Consider the following 10,399-nt stretch of genomic DNA (forward strand, 5'->3'; position numbering starts at 1 on the left):
TACTTCTTCTCTATATTAGCCTACTTCTCCTTTACTTAGGGCTTATTAGGCGATATATTATATATCGATACGCTCCGCTAACCTATATATTACTAGTAGGAGTTCTATATCTCTAATATACTAGCGCTAGGTAGGTAATAGTAGAAGGGTAACGCTTAGTATAGAATCTACCCCTATAAGTTACCTACTTTACTATTATCTACCTAAAGTACTATACTAATATCCTATAGAAGGTACTATACTACTTTACTATACCGTAATACGAAGAAGTAAAGCTAGTAGAAGAGTAGCCTTAAGGATAGTATTATAAATATAGTAGAGAAGTTACGAGATTTTACTATTAGAAGTAGTACGTAAGCTAATTAGATAAGAGAGGTCTAAGCTTAAACTACTTAACGCTTAACGGTAATCGAGTAGTAAGTACTTAACGCTCGAAGGCTATTAAGTAGCGAGCGCTTAATAAGTAGCGAGTTTAAGTAGGATATAGATAGGTATATAGGAACTAAGAATATCTCTAACATTCTTATATTTAACTTAGATTATAATCTTACTAAAAGGTCTATAACTAATTAGGCTTAAGTTAGTATCCTTACCTTTATTTACTTATTACCTAACTCTCTAAAGAAGTATAATTAACCTTAATTACATAAGACTATCTTATAGGATTATAATAGATAGTATAAGCTAATAAGCTTAAATAGTATATAGTAATATATAGAATACCCGTATACCGAATAGTTAGTATATAATAGGACTAATCTCTATCTTTTAATTAAGAGGTAGAGCCTCGCTATATATACGCCTACGTAGCCCCTAAGCCTAGTAGCCCCTAAGCCGGTTACCTAGCTAGATCCCTTACTCTAGTCCTTATAGATAGGTAGAGAAGCCCGCCGTCTAGTCCTAGAATCGCGAGTACTATATAATTCCTTCTAGCGCTATATAGTAACGAGTACCCTTCTCTAGGCTCTAGAAAGACTTTATCGCTAGTACTTAAGCGATCGAGTTCTACTAGTCTCTAGGCGCCGTCGAGAAGAGCCTATAAGATAGTACGGTAAAGAGTAATAAGCGCTATAAGATCTATAGCGTCTATCTTAATAGTTTATATTCTAAGAGTTATAATCGTAGCCTAACGTAAGGAGGTAGAAGATAGAAGAGGAATATTTAAGGCTACTAACCTATCTTTTTTCGTTCTATACTAGATTTCTCTAGGCCTTATTTAATAGTCTAATAGATTCGTTAATATTACTACTATAGTTTACTATCGACTTTACGTAGCTACTAGTATAGCGCTAGGTAAAGATCTAGAAGATAGTAGTCTAGTAGGTAAAGGCGGAGAAGGTAAAGTCCTAGTAGGCGAGGATCTAGCTACTAGTAATTTTGTAGATAGAGGTAGAGAATATAAAGTACTCGTATACTATAGAGTAAAGGGTAACGGCCTAGTATAAGAGATATCTATATTAGAGAGCTTAGTATAAGGAGCGCTAGTATAGAAGAGCCTAGTATAAGAAGCTCTAGTATTAGAAGACCTAGTATAAGGAGCGGTAATATTAGAAGGCCTAATATAAGGAGCGCCGGTATTAGAAGACCTAGTATTACTAGAGTAGTTACTAGAAGTCTAAGTATTATAAGTGCGGCTATTAGAAGTCTAAGTACTAGAAGTTACTATATATAAAGGCTAGATATTATAAGGGTAGGTACTAGAAGCCTAAGTATTATAAGAGTAGCTCTTAGAAGTCTAAGTATTATAGTATAGTAGGAGCTTTAAACTACTCTTATATAAGTTACTATTATTAGGTAAGAAAGCTAGTAGACTCTTAGTATATCCGCTATAAAGGTATCGTAATAATAGAAAAGAAAATAGTATAGTATTATAATTTAGCTATAGGAGGTTATTACTATATATTAGTAAGCGCCTATAATTTAGGTTAAATCTATTATTTAAGGCCTAAAAGGATTAGTATTTAAGTTTATAGTACTCTTATCTATATAGCTCCTCTTTACTTGCGATCTATTTATACTCTACTTAAGGCTACTAGTCTTTAGAAATATCCTTAGTAAACTCTACTTAAGGCTACTAGTTCTTAGGAATATCTTCTAAGAGCTATATTTAAAGCTACTTAACTTCGCTAGTAGTCTTACTAAACTCTACTTAAGGCTACTAGTCTTTAGAAAAATCCTCTAAGAGCTCTTATTAAGGCTACTAGTTTTTAGAAATATTCTTATTAATAACTAGAGAGGACTTAGACTTTATCTATAAGTAGTTAATTAGCTTATCTCTAGTACTACTAGATAGGAAGTTTATATACAAATAGAGAATATCTAGACTCTCTTAGATTAGCTATCTAGGACTTCTCTATTATAATCCTATAAGGTAGTCTTATATAATTAAGGTTAATTGTTAAGAATTAGTAGTTTAGAGGGTTAGTAGAAGTAAGCCTAAGGTATAGCTAAGGAAGCTATCTTATCTTTATAGGATAGCTACCTCTATCTTCTTCCTTTCTATAACGTAGTAATAATATAGTAAGGTACGCTTCTATCCTATTCCTATTATATATTCTATCTCCTACTCTAGTTTAAGCTTCCTAATATATCTTTTAATAGAACTCTTACTTTAGTAGAGTTCTACTATACTATATAAGAGATTAACGTTACGATAATACTATCTTTAAAGTAGAATAGCGTAACGAATCTATAAAGTAGGCTTCTACTAATAGTCTAGGATATAGAGAACCTCTATTAGTTCCTTGTATAGAAATAGTTAGATAGTAGTACTATATTATATAGTATATATAAAGCTAGTTTAACTTATCTAACGACTAAGTTAGTAGAGGTACTAGTCTATAAGGTACTTACGCCCTATTAGTATAAGCGACCTAAGGCCGCCTTTATTACCTAGCGCCTAAGCTCTCTATACTATATAGCTCCTATATATATTAAAAGACTAGAGCGCTATTATTTATTGATTTAAATAGTATAGGCGTTACCTCGAGCTATACTCTAGTATAACGTAGACGAGTATACTCTATATATACTAAAGATAATAAAGATATATATTATCTCTATATACTCTTATATATAAGGCTAACTTCTAAACTAGTAGTTATCCTAGCTTCTACCTTAAGGCGACCCTTAGTAATCTAGCGGAAGTACTCTAGAAAGTAGAAGTAGTATAGCTAAAGTTATTCTTTCTATAGATAATCGAGAATGCTAAATAAACTACGCTATAAGCTAGAACTCTAAAGTAGTACTTACGGGTTCTAAAGGCGATCTATAAGTATAATACTAGCGCTATACTAGATAAAAGTTTAGTCGCTAATATAAACGCGGTTTATAACTACTAGCGTTACTTATATTACTCTACTAACTAAAGTAGATAGTCTATCTAATACTATACTAAAGGTAAAAAGGAGACGTTATACTACTCTAAACCGGTACCCTTAAGCGTAGACTTTATAAATATACTTTACTTCCTTTATTCCTAGGATACTATAATATATCCTAACGAGTAGTAGCGAGTCTAATAAGGATTTCTTATAATTATCTATATATCTAGCGGCCTATAGCTAAGCTTAACTACTTAATCGAGTAGAGAACGGCGGGAAAGAGTTTCTAATAATAACGTAGGAGTAGTTAAGGATATTATAACTATACTATTACAATCTATTACGGGAGAGTAATGTATATATAGGAGCTTAGTATAGTTTAGTATTTAACAAGTTCGATAAAAGAGAGAAAGAACTTCTAGCCTAAGTCCGAAGGAAAGTAAGTAGACGCCGTAGTAGTACGGGCCTAGCCCGAGCCTTATATCTAAGGGCTTGCTCTTTATATTACCCCCCTCCTTCGCGTTCCTCTAGTAGTAGAGCGGTCTCCGTCCAAAAGTTACTAGTCCTTAAGTCTTTCTAACCGTTTCCCTAGCGTAGCGCTAATATAGGATTTATATAAAGTTATAACTTTACGTAAATATAAGGTTTTAATAACCTTACCTTTATATTGTTTTTATTATCGCTATAACTTAATATACTCCTATAGCTTAATAGCTATTGTCGCTATATAACAATAGCTACTAGTAAGTATACTAAAGGACTTCTACCCTTCTTAACCCTCTTTCTTCTTTCTTTAATTAATATTAATTAAAGTAAGTTCTTCCTTATTCTATATCTATATCTCCTTTTATACGCTTTCCGGCGTTTTTTCTTAGGGCTCCGGCTAATACTTACTAGTTATAGATAGTAGCTCTTATTTACTATATAAGCTATACTAACTCTAGATACAATTACGTCAACTAAGCTATAAGTTCCTAACCCCGGCTTGTTTTGTTTAGATTCTACTAATGTTTTTAGTCTTCCCGCTCTCGCGCCTATACTACCTATACTAGGGGTCGTAAGAATTACGAAGACCTATAAGTTATTTTTGGAGTCTATTTGAAAACGCTCGCTAACCGTCCTAGTCCCTAAATAGCCTATATTGCCTACTCTACCTAGACTCGTTCTACTAATACTCTTACGTAAGTTCCCCCGTTCCCTACTCGTTTTTATTCGGCTTATATACGTTTAGTAGTAATTACTATAATAATCTAAAGAAGGTATTATAAGCCTAGAAGGCTTTAAAGTCTCTCTAAGTTACTAGTCTATTGTCCGGGTAATTTCGTTTAGCCTCCGTTTATTCTTCTTCGCTAACCGTTCCTTTAGTACTATAGCCTCTAAGGTTATAACCTCTATAGTTAATATAGTAGCCTAGTAGAGGTAGTTATAGGTAATATACTATTCTCTATACGTTTTCGTTCGCTAACTACTCGTTTAGTACTAGGGGTATCCTATAGGCGTTAAGGTTAGGTACGCGTCGCGCTAATCTATAAGCTTTCGTTTAGGGTCCGGGTTATTTATAGCGGTAGCCGCTATATAGTAAAATAAAAAGTATTATTCTCTTGTCTTTTGTTCCTAAAGTTCCTCCTTCCTTTCTAAAACGCCTATAATCCGGTCCTTCTTAAGTAGACTTTCTTTTATTTTTCGGCCTCTCGTATTTCTTATATAGGCCGTCGTATATCTAAGTATCTCTATATCTCTCTTTGAATACGTCTATTACGCTATTGTCTACTAGTTCTTCTAAGGGTTCCTATATAGAGTTATAGTATCTAGACTATTTTATAAGGACTTCTCTTCTTTTCCCTCTACCCTTCTACCTCGCGTATAGGATCTCCTCGATATAGTATTCTTCGTAAGTCTTAATAAGTATAGGATCCGGCTATATATCGTCGGAGTACTATCCTAGTTATAGATCTTCGCTCGCTAGGCAAAGAAGGTCCGTATAGAATACCGTATAGATATTACCGGGGATCCCTAATAAACGTATAGATACTAGCGATAATACTTCCGCGACCGTATACTTCGCGTATTTTGCGTCTAGGCTTCTTTTTAGTCGATCTATTCTATAATCTCGTAAGTCTAACTATACTTTATCGCCTTTCTAGTAGATAGGCGTAGGAGTCCGGTTATAGTTAGCGTTCTCCTCTTGTTTCTATACTATAGCTACTATACTCGTCTAGTATAGGTCGGAGATCTTTCTTACCTTATCGACGAACTATATAGCCCTCTCTAATACGGCTAGCTAGCTCTTCTTAGTATACTCCGGTTCTAAAGCTATAGGCGACGGTACTTTATACCCGTAGATAGCGAAGAATAGGCTTATTCCGATCCCCGTATAGTATTAACTATTAAGCGCTAACTACGCTATAGGGAGCTACTTTTTCTAGTTAGACTACTCTCGATTAATAAAGTTTCGAAGGTACGCCTAGACGTCCTATTTTAGCCTCTTAGGTCCTCCGTCCTTCTATAGGTAGTAAGCGGAACTAAGTCGCTACTATACGCCTATAAGTCTATAGAACTCCTTCTAGAAAGTACTCGTCTAGTTCGTTCCTCTATCGCTCGTAATCGCTCTTAGTATTCCGTAGTATCTAGCCTAGTAGTCTATAAATTTTAAAGCGTAGTCCTTGGCTTTTATACTAGGTATTGCTTCTATTACTATCTATTTACTTAGCCGATTCTTAATTACCTAGAGGAAGCGGTTACTTTTAGAGTCCGGTAGGTTAGTTATAAAGTCTATAGAGATCTCCTAAAAGAAACGATTAGGAACCGGTAAAGGTCGTAGAAGTCTATATTTATATTCTCTCTATACCTTATTTCGTCTATAGTAGTCGTAGTTTCTTAGGAACTACCGGACTTGTCTAGACTATAGAGGCTAGTAGAAGTCGCGTCCTAGGATAGAAGCGGTAGCGTCCTAGCCTAGGTGTCTATAGACCGATAAATCGTAAACGGACTAAATAAGCTTAGTTCTTAGTACGTCTAATAGCCGTAGTATAGGCTCTATTACTTTATACTCGGCCTCTAAAGATACTAGAGCTCTAGGCACCTATAGTTTACTATAGTGCCGGAGGCGTCCTTTCTTATCGATACTATAGTTACCCGCTTAAATCTTAACCTTAATCTCGTTCGGTAAGGCTCGCGGACTAGTCTTTATTACGCGGAGGACTAATTGGTATAGTATATCCCTCGATAGCGTACTATACTAGAGTTCGTTTAATTCGTTATCCTAGAAGGGCCCTACTAAGCCCGTTCGATACGGTATAGGTTCTAATATCGTATACTTAGTCTCTAGTTCCTCCCCGAGTTATATAGCTAGTAGCTAGGTCGCGAACGCCCCGGGGTATAAAGAGTTAACTAACGTAGTAGCTACTACTACCTCCTTTCCTCTTATAGCCTCCGGCTAATTAGGTATACTTTCCGGTTATAGGAACCTTTAGAATCTCGATAACTTATTATCCTCTCCTAGGGTATCTTACTCCCTTCTTAATAGCGCGTTAGAGAGAATAGCTTCGACTCCTAGTCGATAAACTAAGGAGAACTAGAATAACGTTAAGGTCTTATACTATTACATCTAGCGCTCTAATAAATACCTTTTCGTTATAAAGTATTAAAGGTTTTTATAGTCCGTCTAAATTATAAAGGGTCTATACACTTTTAGCTCGGGAGCCTAAAATTTTAGATAGGATACTACCGCTAGTATTTCCTTATTATAGATATCGTAATTAATCTCGGCTTTATTTAGCTTTTGAGAAAAGAAGCCTATAGGCCGTCGGGTCCCGTCCTTTTCTTAGATAAGAGCGCCCTCTAGCGCGAACCCGCTACAATCGGTTTCGAGGAAGGTAGGAAGCCTTAGATCCTAGTAGAAAAGTACCGGAGCGTAGTAGAAACGTTCTTTTAACTCTTTAAAGGACTTCTCCTTATCGTCTCCCTAGGAGAACGGTACGCTCTTGCCGGTAAGCGCTATTAACGCTCGTATAACCTTCGAGTAGTTAGGGATAAATATTCTATAGTAGTTCGTAAAGCCTAGTATTACAAATACGGTAGAGAAATTACGGGATTTTACTATTAGGAGTAGTACGTAAGCTAATTAGATAAGAAAAGCCTAAGCTTAAACTACTCGACGCTCGATAGTAATCGAGTAGCGAGTACTTAACGCTTAAAGGCTATCGAGTAGCGAGCGCTCGATAAATATCGGATTCGAGTAGGATATAGATAGGTATATAGGAACTAAGAATGTCTCTAATATTCTTGTATTTAACTTATATTACAATCTTACTAAAAGGTCTATAACTAATTAGGCTTAAGTTAGTATTCTTACCTTTGTTTATTTATTACCTAACTCTCTAAAGAAGTACGATTGACCTTGATTACGTAAGACTACCTTATAGGATTATAACAAAAGCCTTCTAGTTATCCTTACTTAATAGCGCGAGTAATCTATTTTCTTTAACTACTCTAGTTACTATCCTATAGTATAACGACATCTTGGATATACCGATCTTGCGAGTATTAAGCGATATACTATCCGGCGCTAAAGTGTAAGGTAGTACTACTACAAAGCGTCTAAAGAGCCTAGGAGAAAAGATAGGCTATCCGGAAATAGTAATATAGTACTAGCTCTATCGTCTTGTTCTTAATGCTATAGACGGTTCGTATACGTCTATATATCGAAAAGACTTACATATTATTAACTCCTATCGCAGTATCCGGCTCCAAAGAGGTACGTAATTAGGTAGCGGGTCATCTCGATAGCCGTACCTACCGGAATAACTATCAAGATCAACGTATCACTCTAGACGTCGGGAGTCTCGTGCGAGGACAAGCGACCGAAGACACGCTTATCCGCAAGCTGACGACATAGGCACGAATGCTAATCCGGATGCTAACGTAGCGCTAACGCCAGAAGCACTCGAGCATATCGGATCGCTGCCGGACGTCACCTCCTTGCAGTCCGAACATTATCGTCTCGCGAGAGCTCTCTAGGACAAGTACGGAAGCATCACCAATGCACCGGCATCTGAGGAGTTGGTCGGCGATTATACGCTGGCCAAGATAGCATATTGTACAAGGAAGGAGTTTCATAAGGCTCGGATGCGGTCTTAGCTGCGCAAGGATTTCTTTCTACATAAGAACGCCGTACTCATCGAAGGACAACTCGGCGGAGGACTCAGGTAGCCTCCGACACAGGCAGAGCGACCATCCCCTACACTTCCGATTCCGGCAAGAACTGCCCTTACGAACCTTATCGGCTCTAGAGATGTGAGGGACCCTTCCTTACGGGTCGATAGAGCAGCCGCTGTGCAGGCTATGGCGAGTCTATGTTCTCGAGTAGAGCTGAAAAGGAAGCCGTTCCAGCCAACATTTCGCTTGGGCGACGGATCTTCGCCGCGAAATGTCGTTTCGAAGACGGACGAGCAATTCCCGAAGACGTTCCATCGCCTACAATGCCTTTTCTGCCTTGGAGACGAACGGCTCCACGTGAAAGAGCGGACGAGGATCTTCAGCCAGCAGTACACTCTCGGAAGGCACGCCGATAATCACATCAAGGCGCTCAAAAGGTTGGCAGCGGAATATCATGTCCACACCCCAAATGTAAGGCTACGGACTCAACGCTAGACAGCGTGCAGCATCTCAAGAACCATGCGCAAAGAGAACATGGTATCCGACTGCAGTGCTAGTAGATCAACTCTCTATTCAAGCAATAGCCACCAGAAGCGCTCTCAATAGTCTGTTGTCGTCCCCCGATTTCAGTTGAGCTAGTGGAAATCGCCGACGAGGATTCTTCAGATCTTTTCGCAACTGGATCCTGTCTCGGTATCCTTGAACTGGTAGGTTCCCACTCTCCCGAGCCCTGATCAGATCCCAAATATTGATTGATACTGTTCGCAGGGCCTGCTTGTCATCAGTACATATACAAGACTCTCGAAGGGGCACTCGAGCTTGCCGCTTTGCACTTGGTGATACTCGTGCCGCTTTCGACACCGCAATCATCGCATAATAACCGCCATTTTTCCAGTCTCTGATCATCTCGGCCGTAGGTCAGACTGAACTTCTCCATCGCACGCTCGAGCTCTGCAACTCTGCCATCTTTATCGACTCCTTGCTTCGCCTTCGTTCGACCCATTGCTTTCGTCCGGATCGTGGATTGTATGCCAGTAAGCTTGAGATGAGATCGATGATATTAACATGAGATAAAATGAGATCAAAATGAGATCGAACGTATGCTGGTCTTGAAGACGGAAACCAACATCAGATTCGAACGCAATCACGAGGAAGGAAGGCCCCATATCCGAGAGAGTGCACTATAGTTGGCTGCATACTGTTTCAGGTAGTACGCTTTCCAGGCTCATGCCTTCTTGGGGTGAGGGTCGAGATGCACTGCTTTCACCCCCTCACTTGACCGCATTGTTGAGGTCGCGGGATTTTCTGTCGCAGTCAGTCCTGGCGAAGGTCTGCGTTTGCTCCTGCATGTATCGCTTTGGCAATCTGAAGGGGAAATCTGCGTAACGTTACCCACGGCTTCTGCCGTTTGAAAGGGAGGCCTATGCTCGCCGTACGGCATTTTAGCGTGACCGCGACACTTGACAGGATCGGACGCGATAGAGCATACGGCCTCGAATCAAAGGAGCCCTAACTTACGGCTGTCCAGTGGAATCACCTCCATTGCAATGGCACATCTGCCATACTGCCAAATACCATTCACTGCTCAGCACCAGTAATCCCACCCGGAAGCCTACATCTGAATTGCTAAGATCTTGGATCCTGTCGTCTTCGACCAAAGCAAGGCAATTCTGCAGATTCGCACCACCTGCCTTTTGCTCCGAATAAGCCTTCGAACGTGTTTCCCTTATCAGGCACGCACGCATTCATAGGACCCGGCCCGCACGCGGTTCACTGAGCACCTACAGTGTCCTTGCTCTGTGGACTACCACTCGTGCGATCGCACCTATATCGATATATAAATATCAAGAAGCAGCGGTCTTTTCTTGTACACTGCTCACTCTTCTTCGCCACGAACGAGTCCAGACGCGCACTTGAAC

The sequence above is a fragment of the Saxophila tyrrhenica genome (assembly GCF_035928015.1).
Source record: "Saxophila tyrrhenica strain CCFEE 5935 chromosome Unknown scaffold_3, whole genome shotgun sequence".
Classification (NCBI taxonomy): domain Eukaryota; kingdom Fungi; phylum Ascomycota; class Dothideomycetes; order Mycosphaerellales; family Extremaceae; genus Saxophila; species Saxophila tyrrhenica.